This window comes from Erinaceus europaeus, chromosome 10 (genome assembly GCF_950295315.1).
Source record: "Erinaceus europaeus chromosome 10, mEriEur2.1, whole genome shotgun sequence".
Classification (NCBI taxonomy): Eukaryota; Metazoa; Chordata; class Mammalia; order Eulipotyphla; family Erinaceidae; genus Erinaceus; species Erinaceus europaeus.
Genome location: NC_080171.1, coordinates 80,454,104 through 80,480,562, shown reverse-complemented (window position 1 = coordinate 80,480,562; position 26,459 = coordinate 80,454,104). Strand labels below are relative to the sequence as shown.

The window sequence follows — 26,459 nt, the reverse complement described above, 5'->3', positions numbered from 1 at the left end:
ATTTCCCCCCCCTTAAATCTATTGATTCTCATGATACTATAAACTGAGTTCCATGAAATTCTTCCACATATGTATATATTACATTTCTTTGATCATGACTCCCACATAGTGTACAGGCTAGGCAAATACAGAAGAAATGGGGGCCCTGCCTCAATATACAAAAACACCTCCTCTCCACTCTGCCTTCCCCCTCTTGATTTCTCTCTGGCCTATCCAACAACAGCAACGGCAAAAATAATAACAAAGGCAACACAATGGAAAAATGGCCTCCAGGAGCAGTGGATTTGTAGTGTAGCCACTGAGCCCCAGTGATAATCTGGAGGCAAAAAAAAAAAAAAAAATTCAAGAGCATGATTGCTGAAACTAGGCCGTCTAGGTTCTAATTTTTGCTCCCATCACTTAAAGAGCTCTGTGAGCCTGGACAATTTCTTAGTTCCCTGGTTTATTTGTTTGCTAGAGGTGCCATAACAAAATAACATAGGCTGGAATGATTTAAACATCACCACCACCACCTTCCTTCTGGTTCTTGAAAACTAAAGAGGGGTTGTGTGTGGATGAACTCCAGGCCTCATGTGAAAACAGTAACCAGCTTCCCAGGGCCAGTTCCTGCCCCCCACCAATCCATGGTGCGTTCGTTCATACGGTATGAGGGCATGAGCAAGGTCTACATGCATAGTAAGGCACAGGCTCTACTAGGTGAATCACTCTTTAATTTACAAATGTCCATCCAACACTATCATACTTAAATTTTTATTTACTTTTGCCTGAATGATTCTACTACTTCTGGTGGACTCCCCACATATTTTTTGTCCTTTTTTCTAGCAATATAGGGTGAGAGACAAAGAGCAGGAGAAACCCCAATACTATTGAAGAATTTTCCTTACATGATCCTCCCATGTGGTGAGGGGAAGACTCGACAAACTCCAGGTACTCTTGAAATTGAAAGTACATGGTGAGATTGGATAGTGGCTCACCTCGTAGAGCACACGTGTTATCATACATAAAGTCCTGGGTTGAAGTTCCTAGTCCCCACCTGCACAGGAGAAGCTTAATGAGCAGTACTGCTGGTGTTTCTTTTCTATACCTCTCTGTCTCTCACCAACACTAAAAAACAAAAACAAAAAAGAAACCACCAGGAACTGTAAAGCCATGCAAACACCAAGCCCTGGATAAGTAAGGAAAGTGTAAGATAAAGTGTGCACTCTACCAGTTGAACCATCCCCAGTTTTCTTCCCCCAGTTTTTTTATATTTTCTGTAAAAAGTGTCACTGTTTAAGTTCATGATATGCTCTTAGTTACCAACATTTTTAAAGTGATTTATTCATGTTATACATGCAGCTCTGTTTCTCCATGTAGTTTTAATTTTTTAATTATTTATTTTATTTATTTATTCCCTTTTGTTGCCCTTGTTGTTTTCTTGTTGTAGTGTAGTTTTAATTTTTATATATTTATTTATTTTCGGAGCTGGGTCCTCAACTTCTTTTGTGTGATTTCACTGCTATGGGTTACTTTTTCATTCAGAGAGAGAGAAAAGGAGAGACTTCACAACATTGCCATAGCACCTTCTATGATGAGATTCCTGGTGAGTTATCTCTCTACTACCTACTATTTTTTTTAGCCAGAGCATTTCTTTGCTCTGACATATGGTGGTGCTAAGGATTGAACCTGGGGACTTTGGAGTCTCAGGCACGAAAGCTTTTTTGCATCATCATTATCATTATGCTGTCTCCCCAGTCCTATCATCATTAATTTGATGAGAACACTGCTCAGCTCTGGAACATTGTGGTGTAAGGAATTGAAACTGGGAATTTAGAGCCTCAGGCATAAGTCTGTTGCTTAACTCTATGCTGACTCCTGTCCCATCCATAACATTTTTAAAATATTTTAATTTATTTTTAGCAAGAGGCCAAAACATCTTTTTGAAGAAAGAACTTGAGACCTCTGTATTTTAAGTTTTGCATCACCTCCTGTCCACTATTTAAAAAAAATGAATTGGGGAATGGGGCAGTAGCACAGCGAGTTAAGCGCACGTGGCGCAAAGCACAAGGACTCCCATAAGGATCCCAGTTCGAGCCCTGGCTCGTCCCACCTGCAGAGGAGTCGCTTCACAAACCATGAAGCAGGTCTGCAGGTGTCTTATCTTTCTCTCCCCCTCTGTCTTCCCCTCCTCTCTCCATTTCTCTCTGTCCTATCCAACAATGACGACATCAATAACTACAACAATAAAACAACAAGGGCAACAAAAGGGAAAAAATAAATATTAAAAAAATGTTTAATGAATTGATTCAAACCTGGTTTTGACAATACTATAAAATGGGTAAGAATATAGTTTTGCATTATATATGTGTATAAGACTCCATACCCACTACCAAATTTCCAGTTCCATCACATCAAATTGATCCCTTGCCTGTTCCCCAATCCTGTTCCATTCTGTCCAATATCCACTAAGTCTTAGAGTTAGTTTTTATTTATTGTATCTTGCAAGTTTGAGCAAACAAGTATCTTCCTATGTCCTTATGTAGTTTTTGTGTGCTTGCTTCCCTGGTGTTTCTTCCTCTTATAATTTCACCAGTCATACTGCGTTAGGCCCTATCATTGTGATCTTGCTTAACCTTAATTAACTCTCTAAAGGCCTTATCTCCAAATACAGTCACATTGGGGGTTAAGACTTAACAAATGGGGAGTCGGGCGTTAGCGCAGTGGTGCTTAAGCACAGGTGGCACAAAGCTCAAGGACCAGTGTAAGGTTCCCAGTTCAAGCCCCCAGCTCCCCACCTGCAGGGGAGTCGCTTCACAAGCAGTGAAGCAGGTCTGTCTTTCTCTCGCCTTCTCTGTCTTCCCCTCCTCTCTCAATTTCTCTCTGTCCTATCCAACAACAACAATAATAACCACAACAAAAAAAGACAACAAATGGAACACACAGTATTTAGTACTTTGGTTGCTTCTCTAGAAAGATAATACCTTTTTCAGAGTTTTTGTATGGAAAAAGTTAATTATTATAAGTACTTAAGATAGCACCTATTTATGATAAATCTTTTCCAAAAATTATGTTATTGAGCAGTCCTTTGTTATTTTTTTTTTAATTTATTTTATTTTTATTTATTCCCTTTTGTTGCCCTTGTTGTTTTATTGTTGTAGTTATTATTGATGTTGTCGTTGTTGGATAGAACAGAGAGAAATGGAGAGAGGAGGGGAAGACAGAGAGGAGGAAAGACAGACACCTGCAGACCTGCTTCACCGCCTGTGAAGTGACTCCCCTGCAGGTGGGGAGCCGGGGCTCGAACCGGGATCCTTACGCTGGTCCTTGTGCTTTGCGCCACCTGTGCTTAACCCGCTGCGCTACCGCCCGACTCCCAGTCCTTTGTTATTGAACACCTACCAGCCTAGGTTCTCGAATTATATGTTTGACCATCACCCCACATTAAGGAAATGTTTTAGAAGTTATGAATTCTTCTTCAGTAAATAGTTATTTACCCATTTCCTTGTGATTCCAAGGATGTAATCCTGTTACAAGAATGAAGCCAGAAAAGTCAGTAGAAAGAAAGATGTTTATCTCTGCTTCAAAAGCTGTCTTAGTGAGGTATTTATAAGAAGTCAAAGATGTCCTAGAAGGATGGGTCCTAACGTTTACCTTAGAGAAGTGTTAGTCTCAGAAATCCAGAAAAGGATGGAAAGTAGAATAAAACTGAAGGGAGTTTCATGACTTGCCATGTTCCTACTCTGACATGATGTAATCCATAAAAGGTCCATCAGATAGCAGATATAAAAAGGGTCAGGTAGACAAGAGAAAACCTGCCCAAAGTCTGATATCTAAAATGCGGTCATGCTAAAGTGCTGCTTATCCTAAAGTCAACCTTTAGGGGTGGGTTCGACATGCCAGGAATTTACATTAAACCAGGTGCTATTAGTGTAGTGGAGCCTCTGCAGACAACTTTTCTTTGCCTCTCGACTAATGTCTTCATTTCACTAGTGTTTTTCTTGCTTAGCATTTTTTCTCAATGCTTTGTTCTCCCTTAAAAGTCTTACAAACTCATGCCTTCCCTTTAGGGTCAGTAGATGATGTATAATAATGTGAATGCCATCATTAAAAGCAAAGCAAATGGGGGGCCAGATGGTAGCACAGCGGGTTGAGCGCACATGGCTTGAAGCACAAGGACCTGTGTAAGGATCTTGGTTCAAGCCCCTGGCTCCCCACCTGTGGGGGGGGGGGGTCACTTCACAAGTGGGTATGTAGGTGTCTATCTTTCTCTCCCCCTCTGTCTTCCCCTCCTCTCTCAATTTCTCTCTGTCCTTTCCAACAACAATAACAACAACAGTGATAAACAACAAGGGCAACAAAAGGGGAAAAATTAAAAAGCAAAGCAAATGGCACTTTCAAAAAATATTTATTTATTTAGAGAGAAAACGAGAAATAAAGCCAGAGCATCATTCTATGTGATGCTGGGGATTGAAATCAGGACCCCATCATATATATATATATGTGTGTGTGTGTGTGTGTGTGTGTGATTTAATAATTACTTACAAGATTGTAAGATAATAGGGGAATAACTTCACACCATTCCCACACCAAATTTCTGTGCCCCTACTCAAAATATAGAAGGCTTCATGTCCTTACATATATATGCTAATCTTCTCTATATCATTCTAATTTTAGTATATGTGTGCCACAGCAATGGAAGTTTTTGAGGACAAGTGCCTTTTGATCTTAAAAAAAACTTATTTTTAAATCTTAACAGTGTGATATCAATATGAGTGAGCATGCCACCTTACATATTATGCAGATTGGAAGAGCAACAAAATATTCTTCTTATTATTAATTATAATAAACCACCAGAGCACTGCTCATCTCTGACTTATGATGGTGCCAGGGTTTGATCTGGGATATCCAAAGCTGAGGCTTGTAAGTAAGTCTGTTGTGTAAGCAACTGTGCTATCTCCAGGGACATTTCCTAACTATAAATCATCAAATTTGCCACTGCTTGCTTCACATCATCAGAGATGCAGAAACATCTGCAAACTGAGGAAGATGATACAATGACATAAAGAATTGGTTCTCTTCTTTGCAGTAAGCAGGGAACTGCTTTATCTGTATATCCAGTGTGCTTTTCTTTTTTTATTATTTTTTTTAATATTTATTTATTTACTCCCTTTTGTTGCCCTTGTTGTTTTATTGTTGTAGTTATTGCTGTTGTTGTTATTGTTGTCATCGTTGTTGGATAGGACAGAGAGAAATGGAAAGAGGAGGGGAAGACAGAGAGGGGGAGAGAAAGATAAGACACCTGCAGACCTGCTTCACCGCCTGTGAAGGAGCGCGCAGGGGTGGGGGGGGGGTGGAGGGGTGGGGGGGCGCTGGAACTGGGATCCTTTTGCCGGTTCTTGCGCTTTGCACCACGTGCGCTTAACCCGCTGCGCTACCACTCGACTCCCTGATCCAGTGTGCTTTTCTAAATGTTTTCTTATGCAACAAACTTAAAATCGCGTCACTTATATCCTTTTTAAATTTTTATTTATTCCCTTTTGTTGCCCTTGTTTTTTTTTTACTTATATCCTTCTTAATGCTTTTTCTGGCAAAGACTATGAGGAAGAGTTTCCCCCTGGAGTTTCGTAAAGGAATTCCCTACACAAAGAAAAGTTATCTTGAATTTATCCTTTAGCTGGACTAGATGAGGTTAGGATTTGTTTTCCTTGGAAACCAATCTCAAAATTCTTGTCCTTGAGAGCATCAAGATGAGAAGGCACTTATTTTAATAACAACTTTGAGAATCTAGAAATAGTTTGTTTTTTTTTTGTATAAATGCCTACAGGAACAAACACAGTTGGTATTTGAGCCTTTATAATTCAGATTCAGTATCTTTGGGGCTTCAGTTCTCATCCCAAACAAAACAAACTCAATTGCAAGTTTGCCTTTTTTGTAAAGTTTGGACAAGTTTGCCTCAATTCTGAATACAGTAACGATTTTTAAATTTTAGCCAGGTGAATATTTTTTCTATGACATCAGCATGAAGTTGAAGAAATGTGTACAGATTTGACATCAATATTCTGATATTCAAACACAGAAGCAAATGAATCTGGTTCTTTCTTCCTACCCCCTATTTGCCTGATTGGCTTAAAGTCCTCAGCAAGCTGCCAGGGACTTCAACACCTACTGTAGCTATACCATTCTGTGTCTCCCTTTCCACTTTTCCCTCCTGTGTTCAAGGTCTCATCCCCCGCTACCTGTACAGGGTCTCATTTTATTCATGATTCACTCTCGCTGTCTATTGTCCATTCACTTCTTCCTCTTCTAGTCCAGCTGCTCTGTGGAATTTTCTTCTAAACTTATAAACACATTCAAGCCTCTTCTACTGTAAAAGTAGGGTGTAAAGTTAAACCTCCAGTGCTTCTTTGTATTCCCTTCTATGTCTCATCTTTCCTTTCACAGGCAAACTTGCAAATAGAATTCTCTTCTTAATCTTTTTCCACTACCAACGTACTCCTTTGCTCCTCTTTGCCACATCTTAGGAATTTGAAATCAGAATTTGATTTAAAATGAAAAACCTGTCACTGAGGAAACAACTTAGCTGGTAGAATGCAGGGTCTGCATGTCTTGAGGCTCTAAACTCAGTACTGCAGTGGTGCTGCTCTGGTGTGTCTATCTCACATGGCGTACTTGCTTAAGTGTACATATTATAAACTGTAGAAGTTCACATAGTATTTTACAGTCAAGTTATCTTCATATGTGCTGAGGTCTCTCCAAGGACATTAGCTCTCTGGGTTTTATCTCTGTTATTGCTAAAATAAAGACTTGCCTCCCTTTAAATAGGTCTGTAAACTTAAGGAATTTAATTACATGAGGCTCTGTCATTTGTATAGTGGCTGGTAATCAGAAGAGCAAGAGATTGTGGGTGTTGACATTCACCCTTACTCACAAATTAAAAGAGAAACATGACAATACATGCATAAGAACCTAGGTTCAAGCCCCTGCTCCCCACTTGCCAGGGGTGGGTGAGGGGCTTCATAAGCGGTGAAGGTATCTCTCTTTCCTCTACCTTCCCCTCCCCTCTCAATTTCTCTTAGTCCTAACAAATAAAATGGAAAAAATAGTTTCTGGGAGCGACAGGTTTGTAATGCTAGCACCTAGACCCAGCAATAATCCTGATGGCAATAACAAATATTAAAAAATAAAATAGGGGAGGCGGTTGGTAGCACAGCGGGTTAAGTGCACGTGGTGCAAAGTGCAAGAAATGGCTTAAGGATCAAGGTTGGAGCCCCCGGCTCCCTACCTGAGGGGGTTGGGGCAGTGGGGGGGGATCACTTCACAAGAGGTGAAGCAGGCCTGCAGGTGTCTGTCTTTCTCTCCTCTCTGTCTTTCCCTCCTGTTTCCATTTCTCTCTGTCCTATCTAACAATGATGACATCAATAACAACAATAATAACCACAACAATAAAACAACAAGGGCAACAAAAAATAAAATAAATATTTTTTAAAAATTAAAAAAATAAAGTAATTAAGTCTTGAAAGAAAACCTACATCCCCTTTAGAACAGAGAGCACTTTGATATTTTTGTGTTTGCAAGTAGGCATGGCAGCACCAATGGCACACTGATGCAATACAATTAACACTCTGGCTAGGAAATATGCATTTAGCACCACTTTGGTTCTCTAGATTGTTCTGAAGGCTTTCTCATGCCATATTCTCCACATGGCATCAGCCTCAAGTGTCACACTCAATTCTTTTATTTGGTGTTAGGTAGATGAGTTTATAAAAATAATAAAAGTCTTTTAGTTTTCTCATTCTGAAATTTGTTATATACCCTCCCCACCTCCTGGTTGTGAGTCACAGATATAGAAGTAGAAAGTATTAGGTTCATGATTAGTCAACAATTTGTTCTGCTTTATATATTAACTTGGTTTTCAGCCACCAGGTTTCAGATGCTAAGATGATGCCAACCAGATTTCCCTGGGCAAACGACCCCAACATTTTGTCCTGGAACCCTGTTTCCTCAGAGTCTTGCCCCACCAGGGAAAGAGAGAGACAGGCTGGGAGTATGGATTGACCTGTCAATACCCATGTTCATCGGGGAAGCAATTACAGAAGCCAGACCTTCCACCTTTTGCGCCCCATAATGACCCTGGGTCCATACTTCCAGAAGAAAGCTATCAGGGGAGGGGTGGGATATGGAGTTCTGGTGGTGGGAATTGTGTGGAGTTGTACCCCTCTTGTCCTATGGTTTTCGTCAGTGTTTCTTTTTTATAAATAAATTAAAAAAAGAAAAGTAGTAAGTATTTAGGGAAGTATGAATTCTTTCTTTCAAGTAGACTGTGGGCCCAGACTTTCTGCATCACAAGCAATGACAGCTCCAGACAAGGTGAATTTTCATTAGAGTGCAAACACAACCTTGTAATTATGGCCTCTGAATGCTAGTGACCTTTTCTCTCACAGTGGAAATGTCTTGTCATGTTTCTCTTTTAATTTGTGAGTAAGGGTGAATGTCAACACCCACAATCTCTTGCTCTTCTGATTACCAGCCACTATACAAATGACAGAGTCTCATGTAATTGAATTCCTTAAGTTTACAGACCTATTTAAAGGGAGGCAAGTCTTTATTTTAGCAATAACAGAGATAAAACCCAAAGAGCTAATGTCCTTGGAGAGACCTCAGCACATATGAAGATAACTTGACTGTAAAATAATACTATGTGAACTTCTACAGTCCCTGTGTCAAATTAGACAAAACCCCTTGTGCTATGGTTGGAGGGAAAAAGATAACTAAGCAGGCATTTATTAAGTATGGTTAAAGACTCCAGAGAAGCACAGTAAAAGATGAAGGGGCCTGGCCAGGGTCCTGAATGATGTATTAGTCAGGAGAGCCATGGGGATGCTGTGGGGACAGATCAACAGAAATTTTAGTTTCTAGCAATGAATGCAAATATAAGTCAGACAACCATCCCCATCTTGTAGCTAAATTATTTAAAACACATGGCCTACAAAGTCTCATCAGCAAGGAAAGAGCAGTGACTTTTCAGTGCCCCAGTTCATAGTTGCCTTTTCTGAACAGAGCTTCAAGTCACTCCTGCACACAGTACACTCACCAGAATTACTAGGCCCAACCTAGTTTAGCTCAAGGCTGGGAGAGTTGGAAAAATAGATATTTGGTGAGCAGTCTCTCAAAATAGTTGAGAAACTGCAGTTCACCTGAAGAGGAGTGGAGGAGGAAATAATTTTACTATTATTTTTTACTGCCACCAGGGATATTACTAGGGTTCAGTGTCTATATGGTGACTTCACCACTCCTAGTGGTCAACTTTCTCTTCCTTCCTTCCTTCCTTCCTTCTTTCTTTTTTTCTTTTCTTTCCTTTTCTTTCTTTCTTTCATTCTTTTTTTTGATAGCGACAGAAATAAACTGAGAGGAAAAGGGAGATAGAGAGACAGAGAGAGAGAGACATTTGCTGCCCTACTTTACCATGTATGAAGCTTTCCCCTGTAGATGGGGCCAGGGGCTTGAACCTGGATTCTTATGCAAACATGGTAACATATGCACTCATCCAGGTGCACCACTCACTGCCTAGTCCCTTTTTTTTTTTTCCAGGGTTATCGCTGGGGCTTAGTGCCTGCACTACAAATCCACTGCTCCTGGAGACCGTTTTTCCCATTTTCTTGCCCTTGTTGTAGTTGTTATTGTTGTCATAGCTGTTGTTGTTGGATAGGACAGAGAGAAATTGAAAGAGGAGGGAGAAAGAGAAAGGGAGACAGAGAGGAGGAGAGAAAGATAGACACCTGCGGACCTGCTTCACTGTTTGCAAAGTGACCGCCCTGTAGGTGGGGAGCTGGGAGCTCTAACCATGATCCTTACACCCTTGTGCTTTGCACCATGTGTGCTTACCCACTGCACTACTGCCCAGCTCCCTGCCTAGCTCTTTTTATTGCCTTCTCTGTCACTGAGTTTCCTTGCCGTAAAATCAGGATAATAGTAGCCACTACTGAAGGGTTGTAAATATGAAAAAATAGGAAATGAGTTAGCATATGTAAAGTGCTTAGAAAACTACCTGCAGGAGCTAGGTGGTGGTGCACCTGGCAAAGCACACACATTGCCATGCTCAAGGACCCATGTTCAGGCTCCCTTTCCCACCTGCAAAAAGAAAAAGAAATACCTGTTATAGAGATATGCTGTGAACTTCTAGTGGTTATAATTATTTTGGTATATGCCCTATATCTTTCTTTAAATTCTTTTTTTTTCCCTCCAGGGTTATTGCTGGGCTTGGTGACTGCACCATGAATCCACGGCTCCTGGAGGCCATTTTTTCCCCCTTTTGTTGCCCTTGTTGTTGTAGCCTGGTTGTGGTTATTATTATTACCATTGTTGATGTTGTTTGTTGTTGGATAGGACAGAGAGAAATGGAGAGAGGAGGAGAAGACAGAGAGGGGGAGAGAAAGACAGACACCTGCAGACCTGCTTCACTGCCTGTGAAGCGATTCCCCTGCAGGTGGGGAGCGGGGGCTGGAACCGGGATCCTTAAGCCGGTCCTTGAGCTTTGCGACACGTGCGCTTAACCCACTGAGCCACCGCCCGACCCCCTCCTTAAATTCTTGTTCTCACTACAGCCAAGTTGTATACTAATAGAGATCAAGTGTATGACTTGTGGCAAAACAATGTCAGTTACAATTAGAGTAATTGTAAACCAATATCTTTTTTCTTTGCTTTTTATTAGTGATCTAATGAATGACAAGATTGTGAGTGAGATAAGAGAAGCACAATTCCATACAATTTCTACCACCAGAGTTCCACATCAAATTCCCTCCATTAGAAGATTCCTTATTTAGGGAGTCAGGAGGAAGCACAGCGGGTTAAGCGCACGTGGCACAAAGTGCAAGGACCAGCTGAAGGATCCCGGTTGGAGCCCCTGGCACCCCACCTGCAGGGGAGTCGCTTCACAAGCGGTGAAGCAGGTCTGCAGGTATTTGTCTTTCTCTCTCCCCTTCTCTTGTCTTCCCCTCCTCTCTCCATTTCTCTCTGTCCTATCTAATAATGACGACATCAATAACAACAATAAAAAATCAAGGGCAACAAAAGGAAATAAATATTTATAAAGAAAGATTCCCTGTTCTTTTTCTTTTAAATTATCTTTATTTATTATTTGGATAGAAACAGCCAGAAATCTAGAGAGAAGGGGATGATAGGGAGAGAGACAGAGGGACACTTGCAGACCTGCTTCACCACTTGTGAAGCTTTCCCCCTCCAGGTGGGGGCCGGGGGTTCCAACCCAGGTCCTTGCGCACAGTAATGTGTGCTCAACTAGGTGCACCACCACCTGGCCCCAATTCCCTATTCTTTATCCCTCTGGGAGTATGAACCAAAGATGGGGCGTAGAAGGTGGGAGGTCTGCCTTCTGTAATTGCTTCTCTGCTGGACACAGGTGTCGACAGGTCAATTCATGCCTCCCGTCTGTTTTAATCTTTCCCTAGTGGGGTAGGGCTCTGGAGAGGTAAAGTTCCAGGACACATTGGTGAGGTCAGGTTGGTGTCATGGTAGCATCTGTAACTTGGTGTCAGAAAAGCATTAAGATGTAAAGCAGAACAAATTGTATAATAATCAAGAACCTAAATGTAAGAATATAGTAGATGAAATTTGGGATCTTCATGTTGGAAGAAGCTAGGAAGTCTATTTTAGGTGTATCCTGGTATCTTGCCCTTGTTAGAGTGATTGAGGGAATTGAAATGAGAAGTAGGTGAAGAGAGTGTCTAGGTGTAAGTAGAAGTTTATACTCAAAACTGAAGTCTATGCATTATAAAGCTTGAGACATTCAATCTGTTTTTCTCCTCTCATATTGATTAAATAGTGATCATAAGATTATAAGTTAATAGGACTATATGTTAACAACATTTCTGCGACCAAAAGTCTGTGCCCCCATCCCCACCCCCCTACAGTAGAGCTGAAAATCTACCCCCACACACACCTCCGCAGAGTGTTTTATTTTGGATCAATACTCCAAACTAAGTTAAATTCTGCTTTGCATTTCTGTTCTTGTTTCTCAACTTCTAGTAAATATCTTTTGAAAAATTAGTTTAAAATTTTTTGAAGTTGGGGGTCAGGCCGTAGGTAGCGCAGAAGGTTAAGCGCACGTGGCACAAAGCGCAATGACCGGTAGGTAGAAGGATCCCCACCTGCAGGGGAGTTGCTTCACAGGCGGTAAAGCAGGTCTGCAGGTGTCTTTCTCTCCTCCTCTCTGTCTTCCCCTTCTCTCTCCATTTCTCTCTGTACTATCCAACAACGAACACCAACAACAATAACCAGAACAAGAGCAACAAAAGGGGGGGATAAAAAGACCCCCAGGAGCAGTGGATTCATGGTGCCCGCACCGAGCCCCAGCAATAATCCTGGAGGAAAAAAAAATTTTTTTTGAGGTTATCTTTATTTATTGGAGGCAGCCAGAAATCAAGAGGGTAAGGGGAGATAGGGAGAGAGAAAGAGAGCAACACTGCTTCACCACTCGGAAAGCTTTTCCTCTACAAGTAGGAAACGGGCTAGGTTTATTCCTAGATATTTTATTGTTTTATTGCTGCTATAGTAAAAGGAATTGTTTTATTGCTGCTATAGTAAAAGGAATTGATTTCTGGATTTCATCTTCTAACAGTGTTTGCGTAGAGGAATGCCACTAACTTTTGTATGTTAATTTTGTAGCTTGACACTTTTACTGTATTGCCTGATGTTTCCCACAAGCTTATTGCTGGATTCTTTAGGGTTTTCTATGTCTACTATCATGTTGTCTGCAAAAAGGGAGAGCTTGACTTCTTCCTTCCCATCTGTATCCCTTTAATTCCTTGCTGTCTGATTGCTACAGCAAGAACTTCCAACACTATGTTAAATAGTAATGGTGATATTAGGCAGCCCTATCTAGTGCCTGATCTAAGGGGAAATGCTTCACTCTTTTGGAAGAGTATTAAAAGTAAACATTGAAGATTTTGTAGAATTCATTAGTAAAACCATCTGGTCCAGAACTTTTATTATTGGGAAGAAGGCTCTTGATAACTGTTTCAGTGTTTTTTACTGTGATTGGCCTGTTCATATTTTCTAGTTTCTCTTTATTTAATTTTGGAAGTTTGTAGATATCTAGGAACTCATCCATTTCTTCCAGGTTCTCCAGCTTGGTGGCATGAAGTTGTTCATAGAAACCTCACATGATATGTTCTACTTCTGTTGTGATATCTCCTCTTTCATTTACAGTCTAATTTATTTGGATCTTCTCCCTTTATGTTTTGTGAGTCTGGCTAAAGGTTTGTAGCTTTTGTTTACTTTTTCAAAGAACCAACATTTACTTTCATTGATTTTTGTATGATTTTCTTATTTTCAATGGTATTTATTTCTGCCCTAACTTATTTCAGTCCTTCTGGTTGCTTTAGGTTTCCTTTGTTATTCTTCTTCTAAGTCTTTAAGGTGTGCAATCAGGTTGCTTATTTGAGCTTTTTCTTGTGTCCTAATGTGTGCTTGTATAGCTATGAAGTTCCCTCTCAGTACTGCCTTTGCTGTGTCCCAAATATTTTGATAGCTTATGTCTTCATTTTCATTGAATTCTTGAAACATTTTGACTTCTTCATTTATTTCCACTTTGACCTAGTAGTTGTTAAGTAGTGTACTTGAGTTTTGCCACATTTTGGGACTTGTACTTATTTTTTTATTTATTGTTCACTGTTAGTTTAATTCCACTGTGGTCTTAGAAGGTGCTTGGGATGACTGCAATGCTCTTGAATTTGCTGATGATGTCTTTGTAGCCTAAGATATGGTCTTTTCTTGAGAATGACCCATGTGGATTAGAATAGAAAGTAGATTCCAGTTTCCTGGGGTGAATGACTCTGAAAATGTCCAATAGTTCCAGTTTATCTATCTCCTCATTTAGCTCCCTCATGTCTTTATTGATTTTCTGCCTGGATGATCTGTCAAGTTGAGAGAGTGAGGTGTTGAAGTCCCCTACTATTACTGTGTTGTTGTTAATATATTGCTGTAGCTCTTTCAGTAAATGGCTTCTCATTGGGTGCACAAATGTTAATAATTGTTCAGTCCTCTGGATTGACTGATCCTCTAAGCATTAAGTAATATCCATCCCTATTACTTTAAATTTTATTTATTTTAAAGTCTATAGTGTCAGATATGAGAATAGCTGTTCCTGCCCTTTTTTGTGGGCCATTGGCTTATATGATAAGTTTTCCATCCTTTCACTTTGAGTCTGTGTTTGTCTTGTTGAGCTAGGTGGGTTTCCTGTAGACAGCATATTGTTGGGTTTTATTTTCTGATCCATCTTCCTACTCTGTGCCTCTTAATAGGTGAATTCAGGCCATTGACATTTATTGATATCAAATATTGAAGATATTTTAATGCCATTCTTATAGATTTTTAGAGTGTTCTGATATATGTCTTATTTATGATGGTCTGACTGTTTATAGGAGACCTTTCAGAACTTCTTTCAGGGCAGGCTCGGTGATAGTTGATTCTTTCAACTGTTGCTTGTCTGAGAAAGTTTTGATGCCCCCATCTAGTTTGAATGACAGTCTAGCAGGATACAGTAGTCTTGGTTGAAAGCCTTTCTCATTGAGCACTTCATAGATATCTTTCCATTCTCTTCTGGCCTGTAGTGTGTGTGTGTGTGTGTGTGTGTGTGTGTGTGTGTGTGTGTGTGTGTGTGTGTGTGTGTAAAAATCTGCTGCTAATCTTAGTGGTTTTCCTCTGTAGGTGACTCTTTGTTTTTCTCTTATAGCCTTCAGGATCCTTTCTTTATCCTTATTCCTTTCCATTCTAAATATGATGTGTCTTGGTGTCTTTAAGTCTGGGATAATTCTCTTTGGGATCCTCTGAGCTTCTTGAACCTTTCTAGTCTTTTATGTTGTGTTAGACTGGAAAAGTTCTCAGTTATTATGTACTGTAGGATGCTTTCTTCCCCTCCCTCTCCTTCTTCCTCTGGTAAGCCAATAATGTGTATATTCCTTCTTTTGAAGTTATCCCATATTTTTCTGTTGTTGTTTTCAGTATCTTTTAGTCTCTTTTTGAGATCTCTTACTTCTTAGTTTTCTCTAATTTGTCCTCATTCTTACTAATTCTGTTTTCTGCTTCATTTATTCTATTCTCTCTCTCCACTGTTGTTTTCTGTAGCTCAGTTATTTTCTTACTCTGTTCTGATACTGTATTAGCTTGTTCAGCTAGTTGTGCTCTTAACTCAGCTATTTCAGCTTTCAGCTCTCTAATTACCTTGAGATAGTGTTTTCTTTCATAGTCTCATTTGTTGTTTCCCCATTTCTGATGACTTTACTTTCAAACCCTTTCCTCACTTCTGTGACTCATTCATTAATTAGCCTCTGGATGTTGACCTCATTCTCCTGTGCTTCTATCTTTGGGGGCTTTTTAGCTGAGCTTTTGTTCTGGTTCACTTCTCCAATGTTTCTTCTTGATTTATCTGTTGTATATAGTGTGTTTTGAGGTACCTCTCTCTGTACTTTCCAATCTACTGATCACTGTTGCCTGGATTGACTTGTGTCTAAGTAATGTACTTAAAAAGCTCACAGTTGGGGGCTGGGCGGTAGCACAGCGAGTTAAGTACACGTGGCACAAAGCACAAGGACCTTCATAAGGAACTCAGTTCGAGCCCCTGGCTCCCCACCTGCAGGGGAGTCATTTCACAGGTAGTGAAGCAGGTCTGCAGGTGTCTTTCTCTCCCCCTCTCTGTTTCCCCTCCTCTCTCCTTTTCTCTCTGTCCTATTCAACAACAATGACAACAATAATATTAACAACAACAACAATAGACAAGGACAAAAAAAGTGAAAAAATGGGCTCCAGTAGCAGTGGATTTGTAGTGCAGGCACCAAGACCCAGCAATAACCCTGGAGGCAAAATTAATTAAAAAAGAAAAAAAGCTCATTGTTGTGGAAATTAACAGTTGTTTCAATGTTACCTCAATCCCTGAGTTGAAGCACAGTGGCTGTTAAAGCCTCCTTTTTTTCTTTTTCTTCTGTGTAGGCTCTGGAAGCCTGAGGGCTTTTTAAGTATAAGATGGCTTTTTTAGCTTAATTACTCACTCCTGACCAAGAGATAAATCAGGGTGGGAGACAGCTAGTACAGTGCTTATGCAAAGAGACTCCCACACATAGAGGATCCAAAGCCCCAGGCTCAATTCAGCTGTACTGCCAACAATCAGAACTAAGCTGGTAGCACTATTTGGCCCTTTGAGTTTCCAACCAAATCCCATTTATACTCTGTGGGTTCTGTGGCAGTTATTCAACCTGTCCTCAAATTCATCAGGAGAACAATGTGGAAAGGCTCCCACTATACGACCCCACCTATAGTTCACTGGGTTGTAGATCTTCTCCTGAATTTCCCTGCCAGTTCTCGCCCCTCCTCAAAGTCAGCACGGGAACTTCTGGCTTCTGCTCCAGCTTCCAAGGGGAAGTAGCAATGGGACTCACAGTTGGATTTGGTGAGCCTTAGGGGAGTCCTCTTCTCCCCTCAGCATTCTTTTCATTGGCAAAACAGACTGGAGATGTGCCTCAGCTAGCAAATTGCCGGACTGTTATCAGTCGCTTGGGAATAGATATGGGCTTTAGCCCCAGGAATGTCTCCTTAGGCTCCTTTCTGTCCATGAGTCACATGTGTTTGTACTCACCAGTGATTTGGTGGGTTCCCAAGGTAGTTTTAGTTCTGTCTTGTTTTAGTCCCAGGTAATCTTTCATTTAAAAAATTTTTTGAATAGGATAGAAAGAAATTGAGAGGGAAGAAGATAAATAGCAGGAGCTTCACTGATTGTGAAGTGATGCCGCCCTGCCTCCCCCCCCCCCCCCCCGTGGGGATCCTTGGCTCCAACCAGAATCTTTTTACTGGTTCTTGCACTTCATATTATGTGCACTTAACCTGGTGCGTCACCACCCATTCCAACCCCCTACCCACTCCCCAAAGCAGTTTCTCTAGCCCAATTTCCTATTCTTTTTTTTTTTTCCTCTAAGAGAGAGATACTACAACATTGCTCCACCATCTATAGAGCTCCCAATTGCCATGCATGATACTCCCATCTGATACTGAGACTCAAAACCATGGCTGTATATGCATAGTAATCATCAACTCTACTTGATGAAGTATCTCTGAGTCTCAGAATATTTCATTTGGATTTAGTTTTTAATGAAATATATTTAAATGTTGTACCATGTAAACATAACTATATTTTATTTTTAATCCTGCAGAATTACATATGGTCTGCCACCTGTTTTTGTTTTGTGAATAAAGTCATATGGGGGGAAGGGTGCAGTGGCATACCTGATTAAGCGTACTGATCACCATGCATGAGGACTCAGGTTCAAGCCCCCACTCCCTAACTGCAGAGTGAACATTCTATTAGTGGTGAAGCAGGTCTCCAGGTGTCTGTCTTCCTCTCATCCCCTCTATCTCCCTTCCCCTATCTGTTTCTCTCTGTCCTTTCAAATAAAAATACAAAGAAAAAGGAAAGGGCCAAGTGGTGGCGCACCAGGATAAGTGCGCGTATTATCATGCACAAGGACCCAGGTTCAAGTCCCTGGCCTCCACCTGCAGGGGGAAAGTTTCAAGAGAAGTGAAACAGGGCTGAAGGTGTCTCTCTGTCTCTCTCCCTCTCTCTCCCCCTTCCCTCTTAGTTTCTCTCTGTCTTATCCAATAATAAGTATCTGAAAGAAAGAAAGAAAGAAAGAAAGAAAGAAAGAAAGAAAGAAAGAAAGAAAGAAAGAAAGAAAATTTAAAAAATGGTCACTTGGAGCAATGGATTCATAGTGCAGGCACCAAGCAACACCGATAATCCTAAGAAATAAAAAATTAGAGGGGTCGGCAGTAGCGCACATAATGTGAAACGCAAGGAATCTGGTTCACCCACCTACAGGGGGTCGCTTTGCAAGTGGCGAAGCAGGTCTGCAGTTACCAAATTTTTTAAAAATCTTTATTTATTTGTTGGATAGAGACAGTTAGAAATTGAGGGGGAAGGGAGTGCTAGAGAGGGAAAGAGACAGAGAGACACCACAGCACTGTTTCACCATTTGTGAAGCTTTCCCTCTGCAGGTGGGGGCCAGGGAATCAAACCTGGGTCCTTGGGCACTGTAACATGTGCGCTCAACCAGGTGTGCCACCACCTGGCCCCTGCAGTTATCAATTTTTATCTGTCCTATCCAACAACAATAGAAAAAAAATGTGGCTGCCAGGAATAGTGGATTTGTAGTGCAGGCACCGAGCCCCTGTGAATGGATAAATAAATAAATAAATAAAATTAATTAAAATTTTTTAAAGTCTTACTGGAACATATCTATGTTGCTCATCATTTATATTTTGCCTACACTGCTTTCATGTTAGTATGACAGTTTTCACAGAAACCAAATCACCAATAAAACCTAAAATTTATACCATCTAGTCCTTCACAGAAAATTTTGTCAACCTTTGCTTTAAGTGATTACTGCCTATAGGATACAAATAATGTGACTCTTTACTGTACCAGCAAAATTTTTCTGAAATGAAAACCACAAAAGTTTTTTGGAATACATACATAGCTTCTTGTAAATTATGTATAAATTTATTTCATTACTCATCTGGACATCACTGGCTTCTCAAAAGAACACTCAGACAAAGGCACCAAAGTAAGGTGAGGGGAAGGGTGGACATTCAGCTTCCTGGGGTGACAGGGGGGAGGGGGTTGGTGGGTGGAAGGGGACATAGTCTTTTGGTGGTGGGAATGGTGTTTATGTACACTCCTATTAAAGTGTAGTCATATAAATCACTATTTAATTAATATGAAAGGGGGAGAAATTGATTATATGTTTTGAACTTTTTAAAACACAGACTGAGTCTTTTTAATACATAGGCTGAGTCTTTGATATGTGGACTCTTTCAAAAGCCCAGACCAGGTAGACCACAAGCAACTTGTAGTACAGCTATATACAAGATACTGAGTAGTATACAGCAAACCCTAACAAAGGGACTTTTCAAAGTTAACCCAATTACCAAATAATGTGATGATAACAATAACTATCCAGGAACCTCACATTTCCACTATAGAGCCTATATTTCCCCCAGTCCTGGAACCTTAGGGTGGGGCCCACTTTCCTGCAAGCTTCTTTCAATGCATATCAAATAATATTGCACCCGCCGTTCGCAACCTAATTAACGCATTGAGTGCCACCCCAGCATGCTTCACTTCATACTGTGTCCAGAGACTTCAGGTGTGGAATGACAACCCTTCAGCTTCATTACTCAGGTGAGACCTTTCTTTTCATAGTATTCTCTAATCCCATTCCAGGTGTTTCACTTCCTAACAAAGTCCCAAAACCTAGATATAGACCAGGTCCCCTGAGATAGAGCATATGTTCACACGTATCCATAAACTAGGGCAAAATGTATACCATAAAGCAGAAGTACACAATAGTCTGCAGTGAGTACCCCCCAACGCTTCATCTGCACTATTCCAGCCTTTAAGACCATAATTGTTCAACAATTTGTTTGGCTTTGTATGTTAATTCTCTTTTCAGCCACCAGGTTCCAGATGCCAGCATGATGCCAACCAGGCTCCCCTGGACTGAAGACCCCACCAATGTGTCCTGGAGCTCTGCTTCCCCAGAGACCCACCCTACTAGGGATAGAGAGAGGCAGGCTGGGAGTATGGATCGACCAGTCAACGTCCATATTCAGCGGGGAAGCAATTACAGAAGCCAGACATTCCACCTTCTGCAATCCACAACGACCCTGGGTCCATACTCCCAGAGGGATAGAGAATGGGAAAGCTATCATGGGGGAGGATGGGATATGGAGATCGGGTGGTAGGAACTGTATGGAGTTGTACCCCTCCTATCCTATGCTTTTGTCAGTGTCTCCTTTCTTAAATAAATAAATAAATAAACCACTCAGACAAGTGCAATAATTACATTTAGTCATGTTTAATAGCCTGACAATATTCAGATGTATAAAAGATAGAGCTCTTTTTTTTTTTTTTACACCTTTTTAAATAAAAGGTATGTTTATTCTTGCTGTGGGTTCAGCAAATATCAGGGCAGATCTGCCAGAGTGTGTTCTGGAGCATTCCCATGTTCTACTGCATGAAGGCCTGAGACTGAATGTTAGTGCTTGAGAGACAGTTTGTCACACCTTTGCCCGGGGCGGGGGGGGGGGGGCAGCCCCAGCAGGTTATTAGGGTATTCCGAAAGATGAGGGGTGTTGGCGCGGAATGAGGAAGAACGAGAGACAAGTGAGTTGATGCTGAATCAAGCTCAAGTAGACATCTCTGCCATACTCAAGCAGAACTTTATTTTTATAGACTCAGAAGGCTTATATCATTAAAACAAAAATCACCAAGGTATAGATTTCTAAAACAAAAATCACCAAGGCTTTGGTCACTAATACAAAAATCACCAAGGCTTTGGTCACTAATACAAAAATCATCAAGGCTTTGGTTATTAATACAAAAATCACCAAGTAAGAACAGCACAGATAGGGAACACCTCCTGCTTTGTGAAACATTTACATTCCAGGGGCACTTTTCTCCCTAGAGATCACATCACAGTTTCTTGTCTTTTGTTATTCCTGTATCTGTGTGCTAGGCAGATGTCCTATTGATGAAGATTAATATTCTACCTGTTATGTTTATGCCATCCTCTTGCTCCTATGCATCAGAAGCTGTGTTTTATAGAAAGTTCATGCTTGTTATGTTTCTAGGGGCCTTAAACAAATCGAGCAGCCCATTTTTCATAAAATCTGTTCCATTGTTTGATCAAAGGTGTTTGCTTTATTCCTTACTGAGAAGGCACCAAGGTGGTGCTGACCTGGCCAGGCTCTCCATAAAGTTAAGTTCTCTAACTGGAATCCATGTCTATGTATTTTCACTATGTGACCTAGGTACAACTTGTGTACTATTCCTGCATAAGGAAGTGGGAGCATAGTGGTGGGTGGTAGATTAAAGTGGGAGTTGTATTGTTATGTGGGAAACTGGTGTATGTACAAACTATTATATTTACTGTCGACTGTAAAACATTAACTGCCCCCCCCCAAAAAAAAAAGAAAAAAGAAAAAAGGCTTAGGGTGGTCCAGGTGGTGCAGTGGTAAAACTTTAGACTCTCAAGCATGAGGTCCCATGTTCGATCCCTGGCAGCACATGGGCCAGAGTGACATCTGGTTCTTTCTCTCTCCTTCTATCTTTCTCATAAATAAACAAAATCTTTAAAAAAAAAAGGAAAGGAAAATTAAAAAAAAAAAAAGGCCTCTAGGGGCAGTGAATTCATAGTGCAGGCAAGGAGCCTCATCAGTAACCCTGGAGGAAAAAAAAAAAAAAAAAACTAAAGAGAAAATTCCTGGTTGTGCTGCACACACATGAGCACTCGTGTCTGTCTCAGGAGCTGCATGGAAGAATAAGACACATGGAGGGGTGGGTGGTAGCACAGCAGGTTAAGCGCACATGGCAAAGTGCAAGGACCAGAGTAAGGATCCCGGTTCCAGCCTCCAGATCCTCACCTGCAGTGTGGTCACTGCTCAAGTGGTGAAGCAGGTCTGCAGGTGACTATCTTTCTCTCCCCCTCTCTGTCTTCCCCTCCTTTCTCCATTTCTCTCTGGCCTATCTAACAACCACAACAGCAATGGCAACAATAAGAATAACAAGGGCAACAAAATATGAAAAATGGCCTCTAGGAGCAGTGTATTTGTAGTGTATGCAACAAGCCCTAGTGATAGCCCTGGAGGCAACAAAAATAAAAAATAATAAGATAAATTATAACTAATTACTGTATCAAAATATTTTTTAAAACAGACTTTAACTTTGTAAAAATTTGTTTAACTCTAAATGTTTATCACCAGGGTTGTTGGGGCCTGGTGCCAGCACTAAGAATCCACTATTCCCAGAAGACATTTTTCTTCCTTTTCTTCTTTTCTATTTTTATTGGATAGGAGAGAGAGAAATTGAGAAAGGAGAGGAATATAGAAAGGTGGAGAAAAAGAGAGACACCTGCAGACCTGCTCCGTGTGATATGTACATGGTAATATGTGAGCTTAAGTGAGTGCACTACTGCGCAGCCCCCACAAAATATTTTTATAAAAATAAAACTATTGGAAACCAGGAAGTGGCTCACTCAGTAGAGTGAGTATGTAACCATGTATGAGGACCAGGTTTGAGCACCTACCCGGGGGAATATTTCATGAATGGTGCTAAACTGTCTCTCCTCTTGATGTCTCTATTTCCTTCTCTCTCTCTCTCTTTTTAAACTTTTAAAAATATTTATTTATTTCCTTTTGTTGCCTTTGTGGTTATTGATGTCGTCATTGTTGGATAGGTCAGAGAGAAATGGAGAGAGGAGGGGAAGACAGAGAGAGGGAGAGAAAGACACCTGCAGACCTGCTTCACCCCTTATAAAGTGACACCTCTGCAGGTAGGGAGCCGGGGGCTTGAACGGGATCCTTGTGCTTTGCACCTCATGCGCTTAACCTGCTGCACTACCACCCGACTCCCCTTTCCTTCTCTCTTTAAAAGTATTTTATTTATATATTAATGAGAAAGATAGGAAGAGAGGGAAAGAACCAGACCTCACTTTGATACATGTGCTGGCAGGGCTTATACTGGGACCTCATACTTGAGAGTACAAAGCTTTATCCACTATGCCGCCTCCTGTACCACACTCTCTATCTCCTTCTCTGTTACCTGTTTTCTAAAAGAAAATAATGACTACTGGGAACAGTGAAGTCATGTAGACTTTATTGATGAGTTTGGTGGGAATAAAAGGAAAAAAAAATTTTTTTTACAATTCTAGCCTTTAATATTTTTTTGGCTGCCAACAGAAAGAATGGGTATCTTATTTCATATACATCAGATCTAGACCTCTTTGGTCACAAAATTATAAAAGATATGAATTGTTATGCTGCAAAATGTTCACAGTGGGGGTTGCAGGATCCTGGTTCGAGCCCTGGCTCCTCACCTGCAGGGGGTTTGCTTCACAAGCAGTGAAGCAGGTCTGCAGGTATCTATCTTTCTCTCTAGTTCTCTATCTTCCCCTTCTCTCTCAATTTCTTTCTGTCCTATCCAAAATAAATAAATAAATAAATAATAAAATGTCCTCAGGATCAGTGGGTTCATAGTGCAGGCACCGAGCCCCAGCAACAACCCTGGAGCCAGAGAAAAAAAATGTTCACAGCTGATATAAGTAATATTGCTGTATAATCTGTAAAATTGTGAGGACATTTTTACACTGTATTCTCTGGGAAAGCATTTTTATCTAAACTTATGAATTACATAAAATACAAAGAAAACCAGAAAACAGGTTCAGTACATCTGGGAAGAGAAGTGATTAACAAATGAAGACTGGCAAAATAGCTCACTAGCTCACTTTGCCAAGTTCCACTTTGATCCCCATCACACTGAAGAAAGCTTCAGAGAAGTGGTTTCTTTCCCTCTGGCTTCCTGTCTCCCTCTTTCTATCTAAAACAAACCTTCTTTTTGCATGTGCTTCCAAATTCTATTCCTCCTTTCATTTTGAAGCACCTACTTCTGATGCCAATAGCAATTACAGGCTGCCACTTTTTTGTTTAAAGAAGCATTTCTTGGTCTGGATCTCAGTTTTGGGAGTAGCTGTACAGGTTGCCTGTTTAGCACTCTTTGGCCTTCTGAAAAGCATTATTTCCACTAGGAACTGTACATCTATCATGGACCACTCACCTCCAGCTGAGTCCCTGGGATTTGGACAAGGCTAACTCCACACTCTGGTTGAGTCCTGATCCTATTATCCAGTGCAGTTTTTACCTCTGGGCATTTGTTCTTGGGGACAGATAGGTTCCAGGTTTCTGTGATGCTCAAGGGGGAAGAGTAGTTTTTTTGTCCACTGGATTTGAAGCTGAGAAGATCTAAGAACAGCTACAGGCATCAGGTACTATGCCTGGGGAAAAAACCTGCCGGGGTGGGGTGAGCAGACCTGAGAGGAAGAAACTAGACTCCAGTAGCATTGTTTTGAGATTGGCCAAGTTACCTTTTAGATGATGTGAGAGCCATTCAATTCCACTTTTGCTTTGCATAATTTTAAGGTACTTGAACCCAAGGTCTTCTATATTATACACAACAAATCTATGAAGCAAAAGGACTCAGGAAAGAGGTTTGCTTGTTTTTGTCAGCAACTATTGAGTTGCTAATAAAGAGAACTATTGCTAGCTTGTTTGGCCAGGTGCAAGTTGCTTGATTTAGATGATGTGTGACAACCTGTGCTTTATGTAAGCATCTAAGGCTTGTGACTTGTCAGCTCAATATTGTGATATTGGCAAATTGTATTTCAGAAGTAGCTAGCATGATGAAAAAGAATAATTTGATTTTAAAATTACCTATGAGTGGTTAGGCTTTATTCTGCAAGCCTGTAAAAGAAAAATCAAAGCCTAGAAAATCTTTTGAACTGGCTATTACATGTTTCCTTTGTCATTACCCACTTTGGCATAGATTCAAAGTTTCTCACTCATATCCATTTTAAAGGAACTGTATGAGCAAGTCTGTACAATGTGAAGCATCATCAAAGTCCTGGTGACAGTTAATGTAGGAGACAGTCACCTGGGGATATATTATCTAGGAACCACTGAGCCATTGAGTGAACAGGAAATGAGACATGTAGGGAGATGACTAATCTGAGATTTTCTATCAGTCCACCAGTTTGCATCGAGGATACTCAGATAAGCTGAATATTAACACCCATGGATAACCCAGGACTGACAAGTGACTGACTCTGTTACTTCCTTTTTTCCCTGACAATGTAGAACATTTACTGGGTACCAGAAATTTTGCCAGATACAAGGTGAGTTGGTTAACATAATACATTCTTTGCCACTGTGCAGCTGATAGTCTAATGGGGAAGACAGGCAAAGGGATAATAAATGGGATTTATGGGGGGGGCAGAGCTTCAGAGCTAGAAACATGCACTTATTATCTATATTTTACTATATGTAAGTTACAACTTAATATATTTTTTTAAACTTGGAAGAAAAAAGAATCATTTGAGGCAAGATCATATCCAAGGACCAAAATAGATATGATCTGTGTAAGATATAAAGCAGATATGATTATATTAATAAAATTATGGGGGCCACATGATTGTGCACCTGGTAGAGTGCACAAGCTCCTTGTCCCCTCTTGCATTGGCAACTTTCACAATAGGTGGGGCAGTGCTGTTGGAGTCTCTTCTCTCTCCCTTTCTATTTCTCCCCTTCTTTCTCTCACCATCTATGAAAACAGGAAGAAAAAGAAAAAATGGCCACCAGGGGCAGCAGAGTTGTACAGACACTAAGTCCCAGTGATAACCCTGGTGGCATCAACAGTAAAAAAAATAATGAGGTGCTGGGTGGTGGTGCACCTGATTGAGCACACGTTACCATGCACAAGCACCTGGGTTTGTTCCCCGGTCTCCACCTGCAGGGGGAAAGCTTTGCAATTGGCGAGGCAGTGTCACAGTTGTCTCTCTGCCTCTCACCCTTTCTATCATTCCCCTTCCCTCTCAATTTCTGGCTGTCTCTATACAATAAATAAATAAAAAATAGTTTAAAAAAATTTAAAAAATGGCAGAGTTAAAACACAGGAGATGATAACTAAAATAGGAACTTATTTTTTTTTCTTAAAAGGAGAGTGTGACGGGAGTGGGGTGGTAGCGCAACGGGTTAAGTGCACATGGCGAGAAGAGCAAGGACCCATGTACACCTGAGGAAGATGGGCTCATATTGGGGCAGCTTGGAATGTTCCTACTCATGACCACAGAATGTGAGCTCACATCTACAGGGATGTAGAGTGACAATGGCTCCTAAGCTGAATATAGGCCCCAGACCAAATCAAATTGATGGGGTTTACAGTCAACAATATTTATACCCCTTTCCCCATATTAGGGAGCTACTCTCTTCCCTGATCCAGCTTTCTGTCCCTTTCCCAGCCATGGCATCATCTCCCCAGACAATAACTTGTATCCACCTGAATATCAGATTTCAGGCTCAGAGGAAAAAACAAAAACAAAAACTAGCATAGCCACAGGAACTTTGAAATATAACTAAAATATGGCTACTAGCTGTCTACAAAATGGAGGGCACCCCAACACTTCATCTGCACTATTCCAGCATTTAGGTCCATGATTGTTTAACAATTTGTTTGGTTTTGTATGTTAACTATCTTTTCAGCCACCAGACTCCAGATGCCAGCATGATGCTAACCAGACTTCTCTGGACAGACAACTCCACCAATGTGTCTTGGAGCTCCACTTCCATGGAGCCCCACCCTACTAGGGAAAGAAGGGGCAGGCTGGGAGTATGGATTGACCTGTCAACGTCCATGTTCAGCAGGGAAGCAATTACAGAAGCCAGACTTTTCACCTTCTGCATCCCACAATGACCTTGGGTCCATACTCCCAGAGGGATAAAGAATAGGAAAGCTATCAGGGGAGGGGATGGGATACGGAAATCTGGTAGTGGGAATTGTGTGGAGTTGTACCCCTCTTATCCTATGGTTTTGT

The 26,459-nt window shown here is 40.9% G+C and overlaps 1 long non-coding RNA gene across 1 annotated transcript in view; it reads right to left on the bottom strand.

Moving 5' to 3' along the window:
* The window catches only part of LOC132540903 (uncharacterized), a 66,501-nt gene that overhangs the window by 24,956 nt on the left and 15,086 nt on the right, over positions 1-26,459 (bottom strand). Inside the window, exons 2-3 of the long non-coding RNA XR_009552074.1 lie at positions 10,025-10,107; positions 975-1,033 (exon numbers count right to left, since the gene is read on the bottom strand). This is a non-coding gene — a long non-coding RNA (uncharacterized LOC132540903). The remainder of the gene's footprint in view (positions 1-974; positions 1,034-10,024; positions 10,108-26,459) is intronic.